This window comes from Eucyclogobius newberryi, unplaced genomic scaffold (genome assembly GCF_026437365.1).
Source record: "Eucyclogobius newberryi isolate DKJ021-1_F unplaced genomic scaffold, fEucNew1.0.hap1 SCAF_8, whole genome shotgun sequence".
In the NCBI taxonomy this organism is placed as follows: domain Eukaryota; kingdom Metazoa; phylum Chordata; class Actinopteri; order Gobiiformes; family Gobiidae; genus Eucyclogobius; species Eucyclogobius newberryi.
In genome coordinates this window covers 35745182-35770181 of record NW_027316500.1, presented here as the reverse complement: position 1 = coordinate 35770181, position 25000 = coordinate 35745182, and the positions used below count along the sequence as shown (strand labels likewise).

At 49.2% G+C, this 25000-nt stretch overlaps 2 protein-coding genes across 2 annotated transcripts in view; one reads left to right on the top strand and one right to left on the bottom strand.

Moving 5' to 3' along the window:
* dnph1 (2'-deoxynucleoside 5'-phosphate N-hydrolase 1) overlaps nucleotides 1-21025 on the top strand; it is a 120006-nt gene extending 98981 nt beyond the window's left edge. The window contains exon 5 of the mRNA XM_072436896.1: nucleotides 21011-21025. The gene's annotated coding sequence lies outside the window, so the exon portion shown is untranslated. The remainder of the gene's footprint in view (nucleotides 1-21010) is intronic.
* The window catches only part of LOC140350832 (core histone macro-H2A.2-like), a 399355-nt gene that overhangs the window by 144617 nt on the left and 229738 nt on the right, over nucleotides 1-25000 (bottom strand). The gene's annotated exons all lie outside the window — the stretch shown is intronic.

Below are 25000 nucleotides of genomic sequence, written 5' to 3'. Positions count from 1 at the left end.
GGACAAGAGACACCAGGAGGACAAGAGACACCAGGAGGACAAGAGACACCAGGAGGACAAGAGACACCAGGAGGACAAGAGACACCAGGAGACACGAGGAGGACAAGAGACACGAGGAGGACAAGAGACACCAGGAGGACAAGAGACACCAGGAGGACAAGAGACACCAGGAGGACAAGAGACACCAGGAGACACGAGGAGGACAAGAGACACGAGGAGGACAAGAGACACAAGGAGGACAAGAGACACCAGGAGGACAAGAGACACCAGGAGGACAAGAGACACCAGGAGGACAAGAGACACCAGGAGGACAAGAGACACGAGGAGACACGAGGAGGACAAGAGACACGAGGAGGACAAGAGACACAAGGAGGACAAGAGACACCAGGAGGACAAGAGACACCAGGAGGACAAGAGACACCAGGAGGACAAGAGACACGAGGAGGGCAAGAGACACCAGGAGGACAAGAGACACGAGGAGACACGAGGAGGACAAGAGACACGAGGAGGACAAGAGACACAAGGAGGACAAGAGACACAAGGAGTTTTTGAGAGGACAGTATTTGAGAGGACAGTATTTGAGAGGACAGTATTTGAGAGGACAGTATTTGAGAGGACAGTATTTGAGAGGACAGTATTTGAGAGGACAGCATTTGAGAGGACAGTATTTGAGAGGACAGTATTTGAGAGAGTCAGGACGGTCCCGGGACACGTGTCGACTTTGGACGTGGGTCTCGTCTCATTCGTCACTGACACACGACACAATAAGAGTCAGGGACAGTTTGGGCTAAATCTGGACTTTAATCTGAGAAAGACAAACACGAAACAATGAGGGACGTCACACATGTCCCTGAGGACCAGGACCAGGATCATAACCAGACTCTACAGAATCGTCTGTGTGCTCTACTCGCTCAAACAAATACTGTGGGTGGGGCCTCTCTGCTGTGGGTGGGGCCTCTCTGCTGTGGGTGTGGCCTCTCTGCTGTGGGTGGGGCCTCTCTGCTGTGGGTGGGGCCTCTCTGCTGTGGGTGTGGCCTCTCTGCTGTGGGTGGGGCCTCTCTGCTGTGGGTGGGGCCTCTCTGCTGTGGGTGTGGCCTCTCTGCTGTGGGTGGGGCCTCTCTGCTGTGGGTGGGGCCTCTCTGCTGTGGGTGTGGCCTCTCTGCTGTGGGTGGGGCCTCTCTGCTGTGGGTGTGGCCTCTCTGCTGTGGGTGTGGCCTCTCTGCTGTGGGTGTGGCCTCTCTGCTGTGGGTGGGGCCTCTCTGCTGTGGGTGGGGCCCCTCACATGCTGAGTAAGACAGCCTCAGGCTCTTTAGCGTTTCTGTCACAAACATGATCCACATGAACATTGAAATCACCTGTAATGACCAAACCATCAGAGCCTGTGCGACTGAAACGTCTCAGTCGAACCATCAGAGTCAGTGTGACTGAAACGTCTCAGTCGAACCATCAGAGCCTGTGCGACTGAAACGTCTCAGTCGAACCATCAGAGCCTGTGCGACTGAAACGTCTCAGTCGAACCATCAGAGTCAGTGTGACTGAAACGTCTCAGTCGAACCATCAGAGCCTGTGCGACTGAAACGTCTCAGTCGAACCATCAGAGCCTGTGCGACTGAAACGTCTCAGTCGAACCATCAGAGCCTGTGCGACTGAAACGTCTCAGTCAAACCATCAGAGCCTGTGCGACTGAAACGTCTCAGTCAAACCATCAGAGTCAGTGCGACTGAAACGTCTCAGCCAAACCATCAGAGCCTGTGCGACTGAAACGTCTCAGTCGAACGATCAGAGTCTGTGCGACTGAAACGTCTGAGTCGAACTATCAGAGTCCGTGCGACTGAAACGTCTCAGTCGAACCATCAGAGTCAGTGTGACTGAAACGTCTCAGTCGAACCATCAGAGCCTGTGCGACTGAAACGTCTCAGTCGAACCATCAGAGCCTGTGCGACTGAAACGTCTCAGTCGAACCATCAGAGTCAGTGTGACTGAAACGTCTCAGTCGAACCATCAGAGCCTGTGCGACTGAAACGTCTCAGTCGAACCATCAGAGCCTGTGCGACTGAAACGTCTCAGTCGAACCATCAGAGCCTGTGCGACTGAAACGTCTCAGTCAAACCATCAGAGTCAGTGTGACTGAAACGTCTCAGTCAAACCATCAGAGTCAGTGCGACTGAAACGTCTCAGCCAAACCATCAGAGCCTGTGCGACTGAAACGTCTCAGTCGAACGATCAGAGTCTGTGCGACTGAAACGTCTGAGTCGAACTATCAGAGTCCGTGCGACTGAAACGTCTCAGTCGAACCATCAGAGCCTGTGCGACTGAAACGTCTTAGTCGAACCATCAGAGTCAGTGCGACTGAAACGTCTCAGTCAAACCATCAGAGTCTGTGCGACTGAAACGTCTCAGTCAAACAGAGCCGGTGCGACTGAAACGTCTCAGACAAACCATCAGAGCCTGTGTGACTGAAACGTCTCAGTCAAACCATCAGAGTCAGTGTGACTGAAACGTCTCAGTCAAACCATCAGAGCCTGTGCGACTGAAACGTCTCAGTCAAACCATCAGAGTCTGTGCGACTGAAACGTCTCAGTCAAACAGAGCCGGTGCGACTGAAACGTCTCAGACAAACCATCAGAGCCTGTGTGACTGAAACGTCTCAGTCAAACCATCAGAGTCAGTGTGACTGAAACGTCTCAGTCGAACCATCAGAGCCTGTGCGACTGAAACGTCTCAGTCAAACCATCAGAGTCAGTGTGACTGAAACGTCTCAGTCAAACCATCAGAGTCAGTGCGACTGAAACGTCTCAGCCAAACCATCAGAGCCTGTGCGACTGAAACGTCTCAGTCGAACGATCAGAGTCTGTGCGACTGAAACGTCTGAGTCGAACTATCAGAGTCCGTGCGACTGAAACGTCTCAGTCGAACCATCAGAGCCTGTGCGACTGAAACGTCTCAGTCGAACCATCAGAGCCTGTGCGACTGAAACGTCTCAGTCAAACCATCAGAGTCAGTGTGACTGAAACGTCTCAGTCAAACCATCAGAGTCAGTGCGACTGAAACGTCTCAGCCAAACCATCAGAGCCTGTGCGACTGAAACGTCTCAGTCGAACGATCAGAGTCTGTGCGACTGAAACGTCTGAGTCGAACTATCAGAGTCCGTGCGACTGAAACGTCTCAGTCGAACCATCAGAGCCTGTGCGACTGAAACGTCTTAGTCGAACCATCAGACTCAGTGCGACTGAAACGTCTCAGTCAAACCATCAGAGTCTCTGCGACTGAAACGTCAGCTGTGGCTCTCCATCAGCCTCACCTCATGGTTTGGTTGAGGGAGTTCTTTAAGGGTTCTGAGCCAGGGCTCCAAGTTAAAGGAGACTCCAGGATGAAGGAGACTCCAGGATTAAGGAGACTCTAGGTTAAAGGAGACTCCAAGTTAAAGGAGACTCCAGGTTAAAGGAGACTCCAGGTTAAAGGAGACTCCAGGATGAAGGAGACTCCAGGACGAAGGAGACTCCAAGTTAAAGGAGACTCCAGGCTAAAGGAGACTCCAGGATGAAGGAGACTCCAGGATGAAGGAGACTCCAAGTTAAAGGAGACTCCAGGTTAAAGGAGACTCCAGGTTAAAGGAGACTCCAGGTTAAAGGAGACTCCAGGATGAAGGAGACTCCAGGATGAAGGAGACTCCAAGTTAATGGAGACTCCAGGATGAAGGCGACTCCAGGTTAAAGGAGACTCCAGGTTAAAGGAGACTCCAGGTTAAAGGAGACTCCAGGCTAAAGGAGACTCCAGGTTAAAGGAGACTCCAGGTTAAAGGAGACTCCAGGTCAAAGGAGACTCCAGAATGAAGGAGACTCCAGGTTAAAGGAGACTCCAGGCTAAAGGAGACTTCGGGTTAAAGGAGACTCCAGGATGAAGGAAACTCCAGGTTAAAGTAGACTCCAGGTTAAAGGAGACTCCAGGATGAAGGAGACTCCAGGCTAAAGGAGACTCCAGGTTAAAGGAGACTCCAGGTTAAAGGAGACTCCAGGCTAAAGGAGACTCCAGGTTAAAGGAGACTCCAGGCTAAAGGAGACTTCGGGTTAAAGGAGACTCCAGGTTAAAGGAGACTCCAGGATGAAGGAGACTCCAGGATGAAGGAGACTCTAGGTTAAAGGAGACTCCAGGATGAAGGAGACTCCAGGATGAAGGAGACTCCAGGATGAAGGAGACTCCAAGTTAAAGGAGACTCCAGGTTAAAGGAGACTCCAGGTTAAAGGAGACTCCAGGTTAAAGGAGACTCCAGGATGAAGGAGACTCCAGGACGAAGGAGACTCCAAGTTAAAGGAGACTCCAGGCTAAAGGAGACTCCAGGATGAAGGAGACTCCAGGATGAAGGAGACTCCAAGTTAAAGGAGACTCCAGGTTAAAGGAGACTCCAGGTTAAAGGAGACTCCAGGTTAAAGGAGACTCCAGGATGAAGGAGACTCCAGGATGAAGGAGACTCCAAGTTAAAGGAGACTCCAGGATGAAGGCGACTCCAGGTTAAAGGAGACTCCAGGTTAAAGGAGACTCCAGGTTAAAGGAGACTCCAGGCTAAAGGAGACTCCAGGTTAAAGGAGACTCCAGGTTAAAGGAGACTCCAGGTCAAAGGAGACTCCAGAATGAAGGAGACTCCAGGTTAAAGGAGACTCCAGGCTAAAGGAGACTTCGGGTTAAAGGAGACTCCAGGATGAAGGAGACTCCAGGTTAAAGTAGACTCCAGGTTAAAGGAGACTCCAGGATGAAGGAGACTCCAGGCTAAAGGAGACTCCAGGTTAAAGGAGACTCCAGGTTAAAGGAGACTCCAGGTTAAAGGAGACTCCAGGCTAAAGGAGACTCCAGGTTAAAGGAGACTCCAGGTTAAAGGAGACTCCAGGATGAAGGAGACTCCAGGTTAAAGTAGACTCCAGGTTAAAGGAGACTCCAGGATGAAGGAGACTCCAGGCTAAAGGAGACTCCAGGTTAAAGGAGACTCCAGGTTAAAGGAGACTCCAGGCTAAAGGAGACTCCAGGTTAAAGGAGACTCCAGGCTAAAGGAGACTTCGGGTTAAAGGAGACTCCAGGATGAAGGAGACTCCAGGTTAAAGTAGACTCCAGGTTAAAGGAGACTCCAGGTTAAAGGAGACTCCAGGCTAAAGGAGACTCCAGGTTAAAGGAGACTCCAGGTTAAAGGAGACTCCGGGTTAAAGGAGACTCCAGGCTAAAGGAGACTCCAGGTTAAAGGAGACTCCAGGCTAAAGGAGACTTCGGGTTAAAGGAGACTGCAGGATGAAGGAGACTCCAGAATGAAGGAGACTCCAGGTTAAAGGAGACTCCAGGATGAAGGAGACTCCAGGTTAAAGTAGACTCCAGGTTAAAGGAGACTCCAGGATGAAGGAGACTCCAGGCTAAAGGAGACTCCAGGTTAAAGGAGACTCCAGGTTAAAGGAGACTCCAGGCTAAAGGAGACTCCAGGTTAAAGGAGACTCCAGGCTAAAGGAGACTCCAGGTTAAAGGAGACTCCAGGCTAAAGGAGACTTCGGGTTAAAGGAGACTCCAGGATGAAGGAGACTCCAGGCTAAAGGAGACTCCAGGTTAAAGGAGACTCCAGGATGAAGGAGACTCCAGGCTAAAGGAGACTCCAGGTTAAAGGAGACTCCAGGTTAAAGGAGACTCCAGGATGAAGGAGACTCCAGGTTAAAGGAGACTCCAGGCTAAAGGAGACTCCAGGTTAAAGGAGACTCCAGGTTAAAGGAGACTCCAGGTTAAAGGAGACTCCAGGCTAAAGGAGACTGCAGGTTAAAGGAGACTCCAGGCTAAAGGAGACTCCAGGTTAAAGGAGACTCCAGGCTAAAGGAGACTTCGGGTTAAAGGAGACTCCAGGATGAAGGAGACTCCAGGTTAAAGTAGACTCCAGGTTAAAGGAGACTCCAGGCTAAAGGAGACTCCAGGTTAAAGGAGACTCCAGGTTAAAGGAGACTCCAGGATGAAGGAGACTCCAGGTTAAAGGAGACTCCAGGTTAAAGGAGACTCCAGGTTAAAGGAGACTCCAGGCTAAAGGAGACTCCAGGTTAAAGGAGACTCCAGGATGAAGGAGACTCCAGGTTAAAGGAGACTCCAGGTTAAAGGAGACTCCAGGTTAAAGGAGACTCCAGGCTAAAGGAGACTTCAGGTTAAAGGAGACTCCAGGCAAAAGGAGACTCCAGGTTAAAGGAGACTCCAGGCTAAAGGAGACTTCGGGTTAAAGGAGACTCCAGGATGAAGGAGACTCCAGGTTAAAGTAGACTCCAGGTTAAAGGAGACTCCAGGATGAAGGAGACTCCAGGCTAAAGGAGACTCCAGGTTAAAGGAGACTCCAGCTTAAAGGAGACTCCAGGATGAAGGAGACTCCAGGTTAAAGGAGACTCCAGGCTAAAGGAGACTCCAGGTTAAAGGAGACTCCAGGATGAAGGAGACTCCAGGTTAAAGGAGACTCCAGGTTAAATGAGACTCCAGGTTAAAGGAGACTCCAGGATGAAGGAGACTCCAGGTTAAATGAGACTCCAGGTTAAAGGAGACTCCAGGCTAAAGGAGACTCCAGGTTAAAGGAGACTCCAGGCTAAAGGAGACTTCGGGTTAAAGGAGACTCCAGGATGAAGGAGACTCCAGGTTAAAGTAGACTCCAGGTTAAAGGAGACTCCAGGATGAAGGAGACTCCAGGCTAAAGGAGACTCCAGGTTAAAGGAGACTCCAGGTTAAAGGAGACTCCAGGATGAAGGAGACTTCAGGTTAAAGGAGACTCCAGGCTAAAGGAGACTCCAGGTTAAAGGAGACTCCAGGATGAAGGAGACTCCAGGTTAAAGGAGACTCCAGGTTAAATGAGACTCCAGGTTAAAGGAGACTCCAGGCTAAAGGAGACTCCAGGTTAAAGGAGACTCCAGGCTAAAGGAGACTCCAGGTTAAAGGAGACTCCAGGATGAAGGAGACTCCAGGATGAAGGAGACTCCAGGATGAAGGAGACTCCAAGTTAAAGGAGACTCCAGGTTAAAGGAGACTCCAGGTTAAAGGAGACTCCAGGTTAAAGGAGACTCCAGGATGAAGGAGACTCCAGGATGAAGGAGACTCCAAGTTAAAGGAGACTCCAGGATGAAGGCGACTCCAGGTTAAAGGAGACTCCAGGTTAAAGGAGACTCCAGGTTAAAGGAGACTCCAGGCTAAAGGAGACTCCAGGTTAAAGGAGACTCCAGGTTAAAGGAGACTCCAGGTCAAAGGAGACTCCAGAATGAAGGAGACTCCAGGTTAAAGGAGACTCCAGGCTAAAGGAGACTTCGGGTTAAAGGAGACTCCAGGATGAAGGAGACTCCAGGTTAAAGTAGACTCCAGGTTAAAGGAGACTCCAGGATGAAGGAGACTCCAGGCTAAAGGAGACTCCAGGTTAAAGGAGACTCCAGGTTAAAGGAGACTCCAGGCTAAAGGAGACTCCAGGTTAAAGGAGACTCCAGGCTAAAGGAGACTTCGGGTTAAAGGAGACTCCAGGTTAAAGGAGACTCCAGGATGAAGGAGACTCCAGGATGAAGGAGACTCTAGGTTAAAGGAGACTCCAGGATGAAGGAGACTCCAGGATGAAGGAGACTCCAGGATGAAGGAGACTCCAAGTTAAAGGAGACTCCAGGTTAAAGGAGACTCCAGGTTAAAGGAGACTCCAGGTTAAAGGAGACTCCAGGATGAAGGAGACTCCAGGACGAAGGAGACTCCAAGTTAAAGGAGACTCCAGGCTAAAGGAGACTCCAGGATGAAGGAGACTCCAGGATGAAGGAGACTCCAAGTTAAAGGAGACTCCAGGTTAAAGGAGACTCCAGGTTAAAGGAGACTCCAGGTTAAAGGAGACTCCAGGATGAAGGAGACTCCAGGATGAAGGAGACTCCAAGTTAAAGGAGACTCCAGGATGAAGGCGACTCCAGGTTAAAGGAGACTCCAGGTTAAAGGAGACTCCAGGTTAAAGGAGACTCCAGGCTAAAGGAGACTCCAGGTTAAAGGAGACTCCAGGTTAAAGGAGACTCCAGGTCAAAGGAGACTCCAGAATGAAGGAGACTCCAGGTTAAAGGAGACTCCAGGCTAAAGGAGACTTCGGGTTAAAGGAGACTCCAGGATGAAGGAGACTCCAGGTTAAAGTAGACTCCAGGTTAAAGGAGACTCCAGGATGAAGGAGACTCCAGGCTGAAGGAGACTCCAGGTTAAAGGAGACTCCAGGTTAAAGGAGACTCCAGGCTAAAGGAGACTCCAGGTTAAAGGAGACTCCAGGCTAAAGGAGACTTCGGGTTAAAGGAGACTCCAGGATGAAGGAGACTCCAGGTTAAAGTAGACTCCAGGTTAAAGGAGACTCCAGGTTAAAGGAGACTCCAGGCTAAAGGAGACTCCAGGTTAAAGGAGACTCCAGGTTAAAGGAGACTCCGGGTTAAAGGAGACTCCAGGCTAAAGGAGACTCCAGGTTAAAGGAGACTCCAGGCTAAAGGAGACTTCGGGTTAAAGGAGACTCCAGGATGAAGGAGACTCCAGGATGAAGGAGACTCCAGGATGAAGGAGACTCCAGGTTAAAGGAGACTCCAGGATGAAGGAGACTCCAGGTTAAAGTAGACTCCAGGTTAAAGGAGACTCCAGGATGAAGGAGACTCCAGGCTAAAGGAGACTCCAGGTTAAAGGAGACTCCAGGTTAAAGGAGACTCCAGGCTAAAGGAGACTCCAGGTTAAAGGAGACTCCAGGCTAAAGGAGACTCCAGGTTAAAGGAGACTCCAGGCTAAAGGAGACTTCGGGTTAAAGGAGACTCCAGGATGAAGGAGACTCCAGGCTAAAGGAGACTCCAGGTTAAAGGAGACTCCAGGATGAAGGAGACTCCAGGCTAAAGGAGACTCCAGGTTAAAGGAGACTCCAGGTTAAAGGAGACTCCAGGATGAAGGAGACTCCAGGTTAAAGGAGACTCCAGGCTAAAGGAGACTCCAGGTTAAAGGAGACTCCAGGTTAAAGGAGACTCCAGGTTAAAGGAGACTCCAGGCTAAAGGAGACTCCAGGTTAAAGGAGACTCCAGGCTAAAGGAGACTCCAGGTTAAAGGAGACTCCAGGCTAAAGGAGACTTCGGGTTAAAGGAGACTCCAGGATGAAGGAGACTCCAGGTTAAAGTAGACTCCAGGTTAAAGGAGACTCCAGGCTAAAGGAGACTCCAGGTTAAAGGAGACTCCAGGTTAAAGGAGACTCCAGGATGAAGGAGACTCCAGGTTAAAGGAGACTCCAGGTTAAAGGAGACTCCAGGTTAAAGGAGACTCCAGGCTAAAGGAGACTCCAGGTTAAAGGAGACTCCAGGATGAAGGAGACTCCAGGTTAAAGGAGACTCCAGGTTAAAGGAGACTCCAGGTTAAAGGAGACTCCAGGCTAAAGGAGACTTCAGGTTAAAGGAGACTCCAGGCAAAAGGAGACTCCAGGTTAAAGGAGACTCCAGGCTAAAGGAGACTTCGGGTTAAAGGAGACTCCAGGATGAAGGAGACTCCAGGTTAAAGTAGACTCCAGGTTAAAGGAGACTCCAGGATGAAGGAGACTCCAGGCTAAAGGAGACTCCAGGTTAAAGGAGACTCCAGCTTAAAGGAGACTCCAGGATGAAGGAGACTCCAGGTTAAAGGAGACTCCAGGCTAAAGGAGACTCCAGGTTAAAGGAGACTCCAGGATGAAGGAGACTCCAGGTTAAAGGAGACTCCAGGTTAAATGAGACTCCAGGTTAAAGGAGACTCCAGGTTAAAGGAGACTCCAGGCTAAAGGAGACTCCAGGTTAAAGGAGACTCCAGGCTAAAGGAGACTTCGGGTTAAAGGAGACTCCAGGATGAAGGAGACTCCAGGTTAAAGTAGACTCCAGGTTAAAGGAGACTCCAGGATGAAGGAGACTCCAGGCTAAAGGAGACTCCAGGTTAAAGGAGACTCTAGGTTAAAGGAGACTCCAGGATGAAGGAGACTCCAGGTTAAAGGAGACTCCAGGCTAAAGGAGACTCCAGGTTAAAGGAGACTCCAGGATGAAGGAGACTCCAGGTTAAAGGAGACTCCAGGTTAAATGAGACTCCAGGTTAAAGGAGACTCCAGGCTAAAGGAGACTCCAGGTTAAAGGAGACTCCAGGCTAAAGGAGACTCCAGGTTAAAGGAGACTCCAGGATGAAGGAGACTCCAGGTTAAAGGAGACTCCAGGTTAAAGGAGACTCCAGGTTAAAGGAGACTCCAGGCTAAAGGAGACTCCAGGTTAAAGGAGACTCCAGGCTAAAGGAGACTTCGGGTTAAAGGAGACTCCAGGATGAAGGAGACTCCAGGTTAAAGTAGACTCCAGGTTAAAGGAGACTCCAGGATGAAGGAGACTCCAGGCTAAAGGAGACTCCAGGTTAAAGGAGACTCCAGGTTAAAGGAGACTCCAGGTTAAAGGAGACTCCAGGTTAAAGGAGACTCCAGGCTAAAGGAGACTCCAGGTTAAAGGAGACTCCAGGATGAAGGAGACTCCAGGTTAAAGGAGACTCCAGGTTAAAGGAGACTCCAGGTTAAAGGAGACTCCAGGCTAAAGGAGACTTCAGGTTAAAGGAGACTCCAGGCAAAAGGAGACTCCAGGTTAAAGGAGACTCCAGGCTAAAGGAGACTTCGGGTTAAAGGAGACTCCAGGATGAAGGAGACTCCAGGTTAAAGTAGACTCCAGGTTAAAGGAGACTCCAGGATGAAGGAGACTCCAGGCTAAAGGAGACTCCAGGTTAAAGGAGACTCCAGCTTAAAGGAGACTCCAGGATGAAGGAGACTCCAGGTTAAAGGAGACTCCAGGCTAAAGGAGTCTCCAGGTTAAAGGAGACTCCAGGATGAAGGAGACTCCAGGTTAAAGGAGACTCCAGGTTAAATGAGACTCCAGGTTAAAGGAGACTCCAGGTTAAAGGAGACTCCAGGCTAAAGGAGACTCCAGGTTAAAGGAGACTCCAGGCTAAAGGAGACTTCGGGTTAAAGGAGACTCCAGGATGAAGGAGACTCAAGGTTAAAGTAGACTCCAGGTTAAAGGAGACTCCAGGATGAAGGAGACTCCAGGCTAAAGGAGACTCCAGGTTAAAGGAGACTCCAGGTTAAAGGAGACTCCAGGATGAAGGAGACTCCAGGTTAAAGGAGACTCCAGGCTAAAGGAGACTCCAGGTTAAAGGAGACTCCAGGATGAAGGAGACTCCAGGTTAAAGGAGACTCCAGGTTAAATGAGACTCCAGGTTAAAGGAGACTCCAGGCTAAAGGAGACTCCAGGTTAAAGGAGACTCCAGGCTAAAGGAGACTCCAGGTTAAAGGAGACTCCAGGATGAAGGAGACTCCAGGTTAAAGGAGACTCCAGGTTAAAGGAGACTCCAGGTTAAAGGAGACTCCAGGCTAAAGGAGACTCCAGGTTAAAGGAGACTCCAGGCTAAAGGAGACTTCGGGTTAAAGGAGACTCCAGGATGAAGGAGACTCCAGGTTAAAGTAGACTCCAGGTTAAAGGAGACTCCAGGATGAAGGAGACTCCAGGCTAAAGGAGACTCCAGGTTAAAGGAGACTCCAGGTTAAAGGAGACTCCAGGATGAAGGAGACTCCAGGTTAAAGGAGACTCCAGGCTAAAGGAGACTCCAGGTTAAAGGAGACTCCAGGCTAAAGGAGACTCCAGGTTAAAGGAGACTCCAGGCTAAAGGAGACTTCGGGTTAAAGGAGACTCCAGGATGAAGCAGACTCCAGGTTAAAGTAGACTCCAGGTTAAAGGAGACTCCAGGATGAAGGAGACTCCAGGTTAAAGGAGACTCCAGGTTAAAGGAGACTCCAGGTTAAAGGAGACTCCAGGATGAAGGAGACTCCAGGTTAAAGGAGACTCCAGGTTAAAGGAGACTCCAGGTTAAAGGAGACTCCAGGATGAAGGAGACTCCAGGCTAAAGGAGACTCCAGGTTAAAGGCAAGGCAAGGCAAGGCAAGTTTATTTGTAGAGCACATTTCATACACAAGGCAATTCAAAGTGCTTCACAGCAGGAAAAATGCATTCAAATCACAAAGAAATTACAGAAACAGAAATACAATAAAATTAACTAAATTAAAAATTATCAATCCAACTGATTTTCTAAACTAATAAAATCACAAACAAAAGAGAAGAGTGCAAAGAAAAAATCCTTTCAGTCATATGCGCAGCTAAACAAAACTGTTTTTAGCTTAGATTTGAACATTGTCAGAGTAGAAGCCTGTCTCACATCTTCAGGAAGACTGTTCCAGATTTTAGCTGCATAAAACTGAAACGCAGATTCCCCATGTTTAGTCCTGACTCTGGCACCAGCAGGAGGCCGGTCCATGTTTTGTCCTGACTCTGGGCACCAGCAGGAGGCCGGTCCCTGAGGTCCTCAGAGTCCGAGATGGTTCATATGGCACTAACATATCCAAGATGTACTTTGGTGCTAGGCCATGGAGAGACTTGTACACAAGCAGAGCTGCTTTAAAGTCTATTCTCTGAGCCACAGGGAGCCAGTGCAGAGACCTGAGAACAGGACTAATGTGATGGTACTTCCTGGTTCTAGTCAGGACCCGAGCAGCAGCGTTCTGGATGTACTGCAGCTGTTTTACAACTCGTTTGGAGAGACCAGTGAGCAGGCCGTTACAGTAGTCTAATCTACTGGAGACAAACGCATGGATAAGTCTCTCTAAATCTGGTTTTGACACTATATTTTTGATTTTGGCAATGTTTTTTAGATGGTAAAAAGCTGCTGATGTTATTGATTTGACGTGGCTATTAAAGTTCAAGTCTGAGTCCATTATTACCCCCAGATTTCTAACTTGGTTTGTAGGTTTTAGAGCGAGACTCTGGAGGTGACCGCTAACACTTTCTCTTTGTTTCTGTGGGCCGTAAACGATTATTTCAGTCTTGTCTGAGTTCAGCTGGAGAAAGTTGTTTTGCATCCACAAACTGATCTGTTGGATGCAGTGACAGAGTGAATCTACTGGTCCATAGTCACCTGCCGATAGTGAAACATAGATCTGACTCGTCTGCATAATTGTGATAGGACACATTTTCACTGCGTATCAACTGACCCAACGGCAGCATGTAGAGGTTGAACAGAAGGGGACCCAGGACTGACCCTTGGGGCACTCCACAGGTCAGGGTCATGTGGTCTGAGACACAGCTACCAATTTCAACAAAGTACTTCCTGTCTTCCAGATAGGACCTTAACCAGTTTAGGGCAGTGCCAGTGATGCCCACCCAGTCCTCTAGTCTCTGTAAGAGGATCCCATGATCGACAGTGTCAAAAGCAGCACTCAGATCTAACAGAATTAAGACTGAGGCTTTGCCCGTGTCAGTGTTCAGGCGGATGTCATTTGTCACCTTGACAAGAGCAGTCTCAGTGCTGTGATGAGGTCTAAAACCTGACTGAAAAACATCAAATGAGTTGTTTATTAAGAGGAAATCTGTGAGCTGTTGGTAAACAACCTTTTCAAAGACTTTGCCCAAAAATGGCAGATTAGAGATGGGCCGGTAATGACTCAGTACTGCGGCATCAAGACTGCTCTTCTTTAGGAGAGGCTTTATGACCGCAGTTTTCAAAGACATTGGGAATGTTCCAGATTGAAGCGACATGTTAACTATGTGAGTGAATGGTGCTAACAAACTGTTCAGCACAGACTTTAGAAATTTGGTGGGTAACACATCAAGGCAGCATGTAGATGAACTCAGACTGGTGATGATCTCATGGACAGTTTTGTCAGTTACTGGTGCAAAGTGAGTTAGCTCTAAGTGTCTTGGTGGTTTTAGGGTAATTTTTTGCATTGTGGGATTTATAGCATTTTTAATGCCCTGAACTTTGTCATTAAAGAATAATGCAAACTCATTACACTTGGATGTGGAAATGAGTTCTAACGGCAGCTGAGCTGGAGGGTTTGTTAATCTGTTTACTGTGGCAAACAGGACACGCGAGTTGTTACTGCAGCTTCCAATTATTTCAGAAAAATATCTTTCCCTAGTTCTACATAAGATTAGGTTGTACATGTTCAGCTTTTCTTTGTAAATCTCTTTTTGAACCTGGAGCTTTGACTTGCGCCATTTCCGTTCGGCCCTGCGGCACTCCCTTTTCTGTGCCCTGACCCAATCATCATTTCTCCACGGCGCCTTCTGCTTATTTTTTACCATTTTAGCCTTTATAGGGGCGATGGTGTCCAGAACATTCAAAACACTAGATGTAACAGAGTTCAACAAATCATTTACATTAGAACATGAGACATTTTCAAAGTTTATCATTTCCATAAACAGTGCACCTGTGCCATCACTTATGTGTCTCCTCTGAACAACTGCAGGACCAACCGGAGGTTTGGGAGAAACAGACAGGTCAAAGAAGACACAGAAATGATCAGACAGAGCAACATCGATCACATTAACATTTGAAATATTTACCCCCTTTGTAATTATGAGATCTAGAGTGTGTCCTTTGCTGTGGGTGGGGCCTCTCACATGCTGAGTAAGACTGAAGGTTTCAAGGACAGCATCAAGCTCTTTAGCGTTTCTGTCACAAATATTATCAACATGCACGTTGAAATCACCTGTAATGACCAAACCATCAAAGTCTGTGCATACGACTGAAAGCATCTCAGTAAAATCATCAATAAAACTTTGGCAGTGCTGGGGAGGCTTGTATAAAACAATGAAGAGAATGGATGGAGACCGTTTTAGCTCCATTTTAAAGGATACATACTCAAATGATGAAAACACCCCAAAAGACAACCTGCGGGTAATTATTTCATCTCTAAAGACAGCACAGACTCCACCCCCTTTTTTGTTTTCTCGTGTTTCAGATTCAAACTTAAAGTTGGGTGGAGCAGATTCTATCAGAACTACATTTCCTGTGTTTTTGTCAAGCCATGTTTCAGTTAAAAACATAAAATCAAGATTATAAGAAGAAATAAAATTATTAATTAAGAGAGATTTGTTACATAAGGATCTGACATTTAGCACAGCAAGTTTCAGACTAGTTTCAGTGGGACTGGGCTTTATCTTTTCACAGGGAATATGAATCACATTTCTCAGATTGGGCCTGACTCGCATTTTGTTTTTCCATCTGTGTGATGATGTGACTACAGAAATAGCACTAGGGGGGGCTCTTTTTACATAGGGCCCCGGGTTGGTTTGATTTTTAATGTGACAATAAGTCCCGGCAACGCTGAGACCCAGTGCATCCTAGCTATGGGAGATACCAGGTAAAAGGCGAGGTTGGATGGGTGGTGGGGCTTTTGTAGCCAAGGAGAGTTTGGGACCAGGTGAGAGGCGAGGGGGGATGGGTGGTGGGGCTTTTGTTGGTGTAGTCGGCATAGCCCTTGCTATATTGGGCGTGAGTGGAGCCATCTTAATGCCTGATTTGATCAGACTTTCAAAATGGCTGGGAAGGCCCATGGGTGAGAGTGGAGATGAGAAGGAGAATGATGAATCTTTAGTGGGAGTAGATGTTGCAGGGGGAACCCAGGGCTGGTTGAAGGCAGGGGCGATGACAGGGATGTTGTTGGGCTTGTCACAGATGGGTCCAAGGCCTTTGAAGATTGTTCCTTTGCTGGAGGCGGTGGAGGTGAATGTGGAGCAGCTGGAGCTGAATCCTTTGCTGGTGGTGGTGGAGCAGCTGCTGATGAATCCTTTGGTGGAGGCTGAGGTTGTGATGCTTTTGATGTTGAAACATTGGCTCGGTCTCTGGCTGATGGAGCAGGAATTCTTCTCTCATTCCTCTCTTCTCTAACTATCTGCTCAGGACCCTGTCCAGGCCCAGTCCAATGCCTCAGAGCGTGGAGCAGGTTCTCTGTCAGCACCCTCACTCCACCTCTGCATAGGTGGGGGCCATTTCTCTTAAACAGGTCCTCTCGTTTCCAGAATAGATAGAAGTTCTCAATGTAGTGTAGTCCTCTCGGGGGACACTCTTTGGACAGCCATGTGTTCAGCTGAAGAAGCCGGCTAAACTTGTTTATCCTCCTGTCGATGTTTGGAAGAGGTCCACTTATGAATGTTTTGATTTCCATTTTATCAAGCACGTCGAATAACTTCAAGAAGTCTTTTTTCAAAACTTCAGTCTGTTCCCGCCGCATGTCCACTGCACCCACGTGCACAATCAGCTGTTTAGCTCCTCCATGCTTAGCCATAATATTTGGAAGGAGTGACGTTATCTCAGAAACAGTGGCGCTTGGAAAAGAATGTGTGTTTATCTTTTCATGCGTCACGTGACTTATCGCCCCGTCTCCTATCAAAACAATCCGTATGACCTTGGCTCCTGGCACAGTTCCTCCTCGCTGTATTTTGGCCACGTCATCTTTCCTTTTTTCATTTAATTCCATCTCTGAAAGTGGTAAAAATCTGTTGGTGAGCTGTATTTTAGGTGACTTCACGTTATCTTTGTATCGTTTAGGCTTTGCTCCAAGTTTGTTCCAGAAACAGCCTGGTCTTTCTGGTTTTTAGACAGTTTTGGAAACGACACAGAGTCACTGCGGTTTAGGTTGAAAGTAGCAGTTGTTCTTGTAAAAAGTGTGCTCTTCTTACCGTCGGTTGACACAGGAATGGTATCGTGAAGAACTTTTTCAGATTCCAAAACAAATATCCGTGTTTTCAGCTCATTAATTTCTTGTTGATATTTCCGACAGCGTTCACAGTCTTTCTCACTTCTTCTCCCGGACATGTCGCTGGCGTCAGATACGTCGTTAAAACTGGAAAAATGTTCTTAAAATCCTTGGTTTACTTGAAAAAGTCTAAAGCAAAAATGTTTGGAAGACAAAAACTGATGAAAAATCAAAATAAATAAGGAAAGCAGCGATAGCAAGCGGAGCGAGCAGGAAAGTGTCTGCACTCTTCAGAAGCAGGTACAAGAGAGTAAAGGAGACTCCAGGATGAAGGAGACTCCAGGTTAAAGGAGACTCCAGGTTAAAGGAGACTCCAGGCTAAAGGAGACTCCAGGTTAAAGGAGACTCCAGGTTAAAGGAGACTCCAGGTTAAAGGAGACTCCAGGTTAAAGGAGACTCCAGGCTAAAGGAGACTCCAGGTTAAAGGAGACTCCAGGCTAAAGGAGACTCCAGGTTAAAGGAGACTCCAGGCTAAAGGAGACTCCAGGTTAAAGGAGACTCCAGGCTAAAGGAGACTCCAGGTTAAAGGAGACTCCAGGATGAAGGAGACTCCAGGTTAAAGGAGACTCCAGGTTAAAGGAGACTCCAGGTTAAAGGAGACTCCAGGCTAAAGGAGACTCCAGGTTAAAGGAGACTCCAGGCTAAAGGAGACTTCGGGTTAAAGGAGACTCCAGGATGAAGGAGACTCCAGGATGAAGGAGACTCCAGGATGAAGGAGACTCCAAGTTAAAGGAGACTCCAGGTTAAAGGAGACTCCAGGTTAAAGGAGACTCCAGGTTAAAGGAGACTCCAGGATGAAGGAGACTCCAGGACGAAGGAGACTCCAAGTTAAAGGAGACTCCAGGCTAAAGGAGACTCCAGGATGAAGGAGACTCCAGGCTAAAGGAGACTCCAGGTTAAAGGAGACTCCAGGTTAAAGGAGACTCCAGGCTAAAGGAGACTCCAGGTTAAAGGAGACTCCAGGCTAAAGGAGACTCCAGGTTAAAGGAGACTCCAGGCTAAAGGAGACTTCGGGTTAAAGGAGACTCCAGGATGAAGGAGACTCCAGGTTAAAGTAGACTCCAGGTTAAAGGAGACTCCAGGTTAAAGGAGACTCCAGGATGAAGGAGACTCCAGGTTAAAGGAGACTCCAGGCTAAAGGAGACTCCAGGTTAAAGGAGACTCCAGGATGAAGGAGACTCCAGGTTAAAGGAGACTCCAGGCTAAAGGAGACTCCAGGTTAAAGGAGACTCCAGGATGAAGGAGACTCCAGGTTAAAGGAAACTCCAGGTTAAAGGAGACTCCAGGTTAAAGGAGACTCCAGGCTAAAGGAGACTCCAGGTTAAAGGAGACTCCAGGCTAAAGGAGACTCCAGGTTAAAGGAGACTCCAGGATGAAGGAGACTCCAGGTTAAAGGAGACTCCAGGTTAAAGGAGACTCCAGGTTAAAGGAAACTCCAGGCTAAAGGAGACTCCAGGTTAAAGGAGACTCCAGGCTAAAGGAGACTTCGGGTTAAAGGAGACTCCAGGATGAAGGAGACTCCAGGTTAAAGTAGACTCCAGGTTAAAGGAGACTCCAGGCTAAAGGAGACTCCAGGTTAAAGGAGACTCCAGGTTAAAGGAGACTCCAGGATGAAGGAGACTCCAGGTTAAAGGAGACTCCAGGATGAAGGAGACTCCAGGTTAAAGGAGACTCCAGGTTAAAGGAGACTCCAGGTTAAAGGAGACTCCAGGATGAAGGAGACTCCAGGTTAAAGGAGACTCCAGGTTAAAGGAGACTCCAGGTTAAAGGAGACTCCAGGATGAAGCACAGTTTCCTCTTCAGTGCAAACGCTGGTTCCCTTTTTATCACAGCTTCACAGTTTGACTTAAAGTTTAGTTTGTTATCGATGAAAGTCCCAAGATCTTTAGAATGATTTACACCCTCCACCGTCCGACCTTCATGAGGGTCACTTCCTTTGTCCTCAGGAGTTTCCTCAAATCTATTTTCATGTCTTTGGTTTTGTTCATCTGTAAAAAGGACGTGTCACACCATCTACCAAATCCTGGACACCTGGACCATGACCCGTTTGGTTCCCATGACTGCTTTGGTTCCCATGACTGCTTTGGTTCCTTGTAGCAGGCTCACATATTTTAGTCTCCATCTGTCTTCACTGCTGCTGCTGCTGCTGCTGCTGGTGCTGGTGCTGCTGCTGCTGCTGCTGCTGCTGCTGCTGCTGCTGCTGCTGCTACTGCTGCTGCTGCTGCTGGTGCTGGTGCTGCTGCTGCTGCTGCTGCTGCTGCTGCTGCTGCTGCTGCTGCTGCTGCTACTGCTGCTGCTGCTGCTGCTGCTACTGCTGCTGCTGCTGCTGGTGCTGGTGCTGCTGCTGCTGCTGCTGCTGCTGCTGCTGCTGCTGCTGCTGCTGCTACTGCTGCTGCTGCTGCTGCTGCTGCTGCTGCTGCTGCTGCTGCTGCTGCTGCTGCTGCTGCTGCTGCTGCTACTGCTGCTGCTGCTGCTGGTGCTGCTGCTGCTGCTACTGCTGCTGCTGCTGCTGCTGCTACTGCTGCTGCTGCTGCTGGTGCTGGTGCTGCTGCTGCTGCTGCTGCTGCTACTGCTGCTGCTACTGCTGCTGCTGCTGCTGCTGCTGCTGCTGCTGCTGCTGCTGCTGCTGCTGCTGCTGCTGCTGCTGCTGCTGCTGCTGCTGCACATGTTGGTGTAGAGAATGAAGAGGAGAGGGGACAGAACACAGCCCTGAGGAGAGCCGGTGGAGGAACAAAACTCCATCACACTCTTTGTGTCGTATTAGTTCAAACATCTAAACCAGCCGTAAGAGGGGGGGACTCACATCTTTACATCTTTACTCACATCATAAATGTTTTATCCTTTTATTCCACTTGTTTTATCCTTTTATTCCACTTGTTTTATCCTTTAATTCCACTGGTTTTATCCTTTTATTCCACTGGTTTTATCCTTTTATTCCACTGGTTTTATCCTTTTATTCCACTGGTTTTATCCTTTTATTCCACTGGTTTTATCCTTTTATTCCACTGGTTTTATCCTTTTATTCCACTGGTTTTATCCTTTTATTCCACTGGTTTTATCCTTTTATTCCACTGGTTTTATCCTTTTATTCCACTGGTTTTATCCTTTTATTCCACTGGTTTTATCCTTTTATTCCACTGGTTTTATCCTTTTATTCCACTGGTTTTATCCTTTTATTCCACTGGTTTTATCCTTTTATTCCACTGGTTTTATCCTTTTATTCCACTGGTTTTATCCTTTTATTCCACTGGTTTTATCCTTTTATTCCACTGGTGTGATTTGGTTTCTTCACTTTGATGCTGGATTGACACATGTTATTTTGGTCGGTTTTGACTCTTTTACAGGAATAATCAGAGACGTGTCACATGGGATCAGGATCTCAAGCCTCCACAGGCTCTGGACATCCCAGTCTGTCCAGCTTTTAATGTCCTTTTAATGTCCTTTTAATGTCCTTTTCACTCTTCAGAGCTGTCCTGCATGTGGACATGAGATACACACAGTCCCTCATGTCCCTCATGTCCCTCATATCCTTCATGTCCCTCATGTCCCTCATGTCCCTCATGTCCCTCATGTCCCTCAGGTCCCTCATGTCCCTCATATCCTTCATGTCCCTCATGTCCCTCATGTCCCTCATGTCCCTCATATCCCTCATGTCCCTCATGTCCCTCATATCCTTCATGTCCCTCATGTCCCTCATGTCCCTCATATCCCTCATGTCCCTCATGTCCCTCATGTCCCTCATATCCTTCATGTCCCTCATGTCCCTCATATCCCTCATGTCCCTCATGTCCCTCATATCCCTCATATCCCTCATGTCCCTCATGTCCCTCATATCCTTCATGTCCCTCATGTCCCTCATATCCTTCATGTCCCTCATGTCCCTCATATCCCTCATGTCCCTCATGTCCCTCATGTCCCTCATATCCCTCATGTCCCTCATGTCCCTCATGTCCCTCATGTCCCTCATGTCCCTCATGTCCCTCATATCCTTCATGTCCCTCATGTCCCTCATGTCCCTCATGTCCCTCATATCCCTCATGTCCCTCATATCCTTCATGTCCCTCATGTCCCTCCTGGTCCTGGTCCTGGACCTGGTTCAGGACCTGGTCCTGGTCCTGGTCCTGGTCCTGGTCCTGGTCCTGGTCCTGGTTCTGGTCCTGGTCCTGGTTCTGGTCCTGGTTCTGGTCCTGGTCCTGGTCCTGGTCCTGGTTCTGGTCCTGGTCCTGGTCCTGGTCCTGGTCCTGGTTTTGCAGATGTTGAGGTTAATAACAGAATAATGACAGAGTTTAAGTCTGACTGAGGAAGATCCAGACCTCAGTGTGACGAACGAGTCCAAGTCCAGACCAGGACCAGGACCAGGACCAGGACCAGGACCAGGACCAGGACCAGGACCAGGTCCTGAACCAGGTCCAGGACCAGGACCAGGACCAGGACCAGACTAGGTCCTGAACCAGGTCCAGGACCAGGACCAGGACCTGAACCAGGTCCAGGACCAGGAACAGGACCAGACCAGGTCCTGAACCAGACCGCAGCATGACCTGGTTCAGTCCTGGTTTAGATCTGGTTTAGATCTGGTTTTAGGCTGCGTTCACATTTGCACAAACGGAACATTGAAACCAGGACTAAACCAGGTTTATACCGATACCAAACCAGGTCTGAACCAGGACTAAACCGGGACTACACTAGTCCCAGGTTAGTCCCGGTTAAGACCCGTTCAGACCCGGTTCAGACCCGGTTCAGACCCGGTTCAGACCCGGTTCAGACCCGGTTCAGACCCGGTCTTGCTCCCTGTCATCATCAGCTCTTTGCTGTGGTCGCGGATCGTTCATAATTACAGACTAAATAAAACCAGAGCAGTGTCCACCTGCAGGACCAGGACCAGGACCAGGACCAGGACCAGGACCAGGACCAGGACCAGGACCAGGTCCAGGACCAGGACCAGGACCAGGACCAGGTCCAGGACCAGGACCAGGACCAGGTCCAGGACCAGGACCAGACCAGGACCAGGACCAGGACCAGACCAGGACCAGGACCAGGACCAGGTCCAGGACCAGGACCAGGACCAGGACCAGGACCAAGGACCAGGACCAGGACCAAGGACCAGGTCCAGGACCAGGACCAGGACCAGGACCAGGACCAGGACCAAGGACCAGGACCAGGACCAAGGACCAGCGGAGGACTAGACCTGGACACAAACTAGACCCAGTCCAGGACTAATCATAGAGGACATTTCCTGAGACTCGACCGCATCAGGACCGGACTAAACAGCTGGGTCTAGGACATGGTCTTGGACATGGTCTTGGACATGGTCTTGGACTGGGTCTAGGACAGGGTCTAGGACATGGTCTAGGACATGGTCTTGGACATGGTCTTGGACATGGTCTTGGACTGGGTCTAGGACAGGGTCTAGGACATGGTCTAGGACTGGGTCTAGGACAGGGTCTAGGACAGGGTCTAGGACATGGTCTTGGACTGGGTCTAGGACATGGTCTAGGACAGGGTCTAGGACATGGTCTAGGACATGGTCTTGGACTGGGTCTAGGACATGGTCTAGGACAGGGTCTACGACTGGGTCTAGGACATGGTCTAGGACTTGGTCTTGGACTGGGTCTAGGACATGGTCTAGGACATGGTCTAGGACATAGTCTAGGACTGGGTCTAGGACATGGTCTTGGACTGGGTCTAGGACTGGGTCTAGGACATGGTCTAGGACAGGATCTAGGACATGGTCTAGGACATGGTCTAGGACTGGGTCTAGGACATGGTCTAGGACATGGTCTAGGACATGGTCTAGGACTGGGTCTAGGACATGGTCTAGGACAGGTTCTAGGACTGGGTCTAGGACATGGTCTAGGACAGGGTCTAGGACAGGGTCTAGGACATGGTCTAGGACATGGTCTTGGACTGGGTCTAGGACATGGTCTAGGACAGGGTCTACGACTGGGTCTAGGACATGGTCTAGGACTTGGTCTTGGACTGGGTCTAGGACATGGTCTAGGACATGGTCTAGGACAGGGTCTACGACTGGGTCTAGGACATGGTCTAGGACTGTGTCTAGGACATGGTCTAGGACATGGTCTAGGACAGGGTCTAGGACATGGCTAGGACAGGGTCTAGGACTGGGTCTAGGACATGGTCTAGGACAGGGTCTAGGACATGGTCTAGGACATGGTCTAGGACTGGGTCTAGGACATGGTCTAGGACATGGTCTAGGACATGGTCTAGGACTGGGTCTAAGACATGGTCTAGGACAGGGTCTACGACTGGGTCTAGGACATGGTCTAGGACTGTGTCTAGGACATGGTCTAGGACATGGTCTAGGACTGTGTCTAGGACAGGGTCTAGGACATGGTCTAGGACAGGGTATACGACTGGATCTAGGACATGGTCTAGGACAGGGTCTAGGACTGGGTCTAGGACATGGTCTAGGACAGGGTCTAGGACATGGTCTAGGACTGTGTCTAGGACATGGTCTAGGACTGGGTCTAGGACATGGTCTAGGACATGGTCTAGGACAGGGTCTAGGACTGGGTCTAGGACATGGTCTAGGACAGGGTCTAGGACATGGTCTAGGACTGGGTCTAGGACTGGGTCTAGGACATGGTCTAGGACTGGGTCTAGGACAGGGTCTAGGACATGGTCTAGGACTGGGTCTAGGACATGGTCTAGGACATGGTCTAGGACTGGGTCTAGGACATGGTCTAGGACATGGTCTAGGACTGGGTCTAGGACATGGTCTAGGACATGGTCTAGGACATGGTCTAGGACAGGGCCTAGGACTGTGTCTAGGACATGGTCTAGGACTGGGTCAAGGACAGGGTCTAGGACTGGGTCTAGGACATGGTCTAGGACAGGGTCTAGGACTGGGTCTTGGATATGGTCTAGGACATGGTCTAGGACTGGGTCTAGGACAGGGTCTAGGACAGGGTCTAGGACTGGGTCTCGGACAGGGTCTAGGACTGGGTCTTGGACATGGTCTAGGACATGGTCTAGGACAAGGTCTAGGACAGAGTCTAGGACATGGTCTAGGACAGGGTCTAGGACTGGGTCTAGGACATGGTCTAGGACAGGGTCTAGGACATGGTCTAGGACAGAGTCTAGGACATGGACTAGGACATGGTCTAGGACAGAGTCTAGGACATGGTCTAGGGCAGAGTCTAGGACACGGTCTAGGACAGGGTCTAGGACATGGTCTAGGACATGGTCTAGGACAGAGTCTAGGACATGGTCTAGGACAGGGTCTAGGACATGGTCTAGGACATGGTCTAGGACATGGTCTAGGACTGGGTCTAGGACATGGTCTAGGACTGGGTCTAAGACATGGTCTAGGACAAGGTCTAGATCAGGTTATGTTTGGTTCCCAGAACAACAACATTTTTCTTGTTGTTCTGGTTTAGCTGAACTTTAGCGCTGGTTTAGTTCAGCTAGCTCACTGTGTCAGAGCTAATGCTAACCACTGTGTCAGAACTAACTACTGTGTCAGAGATAACGCTAACCACTGTGTCAGAGCTAATGCTAACCACTGTGTCAGAGCTAACGCTAACCACTGTGTCAGAGCTAATGCTAACCACTGTGTCAAAGCTAATGCTAACCACTCTGTCAGAGCTAACGCTAACCACTGTGTCAGAGCTAACGCTAACCACTGTGTCAGAGCTAACGCTAACCACTGTGTCAGAACTAATGCTAACCACTTTGTCAGAGCTAATGCTAACCACTGTGTCAGAGCTAATGCTAACCACTGTGTCAGAGCTTACCACTGTGTCAGAGCTAATGCTAACCTAACCACTGTGTCAGAGCTAATGCTAACCACTGTGTCAGAGCTAACGCTAACCTAACCACTGTGTCAGAGCTAATGCTAACCACTGTGGTCAGAGTTAATGCTAACCACTGTGTCAGTGCTAATGCTAACCACTGTGTCAGAGCTAATGCTAACCACTGTGGTCAGAGTTAATGCTAACCACTGTGTCAGAGCTAATGCTAAACACTGTGTCAGAGCTAATGCTAACCACTGTGTCAGAGCTAATGCTAACCACTGTGTCAGAGCTAATGCTAACCACTGTGTCAGAGCTAATGCTAACCACTGTGTCAGAGCGGGGACCGGGTGAGACAGGGGGCGCTAGAGTACAGCTGGGGAGGGGCTGTGTGCAGTGAGGGAGGGGCTGTGTGCAGTGAGGGAGGGGCTGTGTGCAGTGAGGGAGGGGCTGTGTGCAGTGAGGGAGGGGCTGTGTGCAGTGAGGGAGGGGCTGTGTGCAGTGAGGGAGGGGCTGTGTGCAGTGAGGGAGGGGCTGTGTGCAGTGAGGGAGGGGCTGTGTGCAGTGAGGGAGGGGCTGTGTGCAGTGAGGGAGGGGCTGTGAGGGAGGCGGAGCTGCTTTTTCTTTTGTAAATATGAAAACAATTCTGATG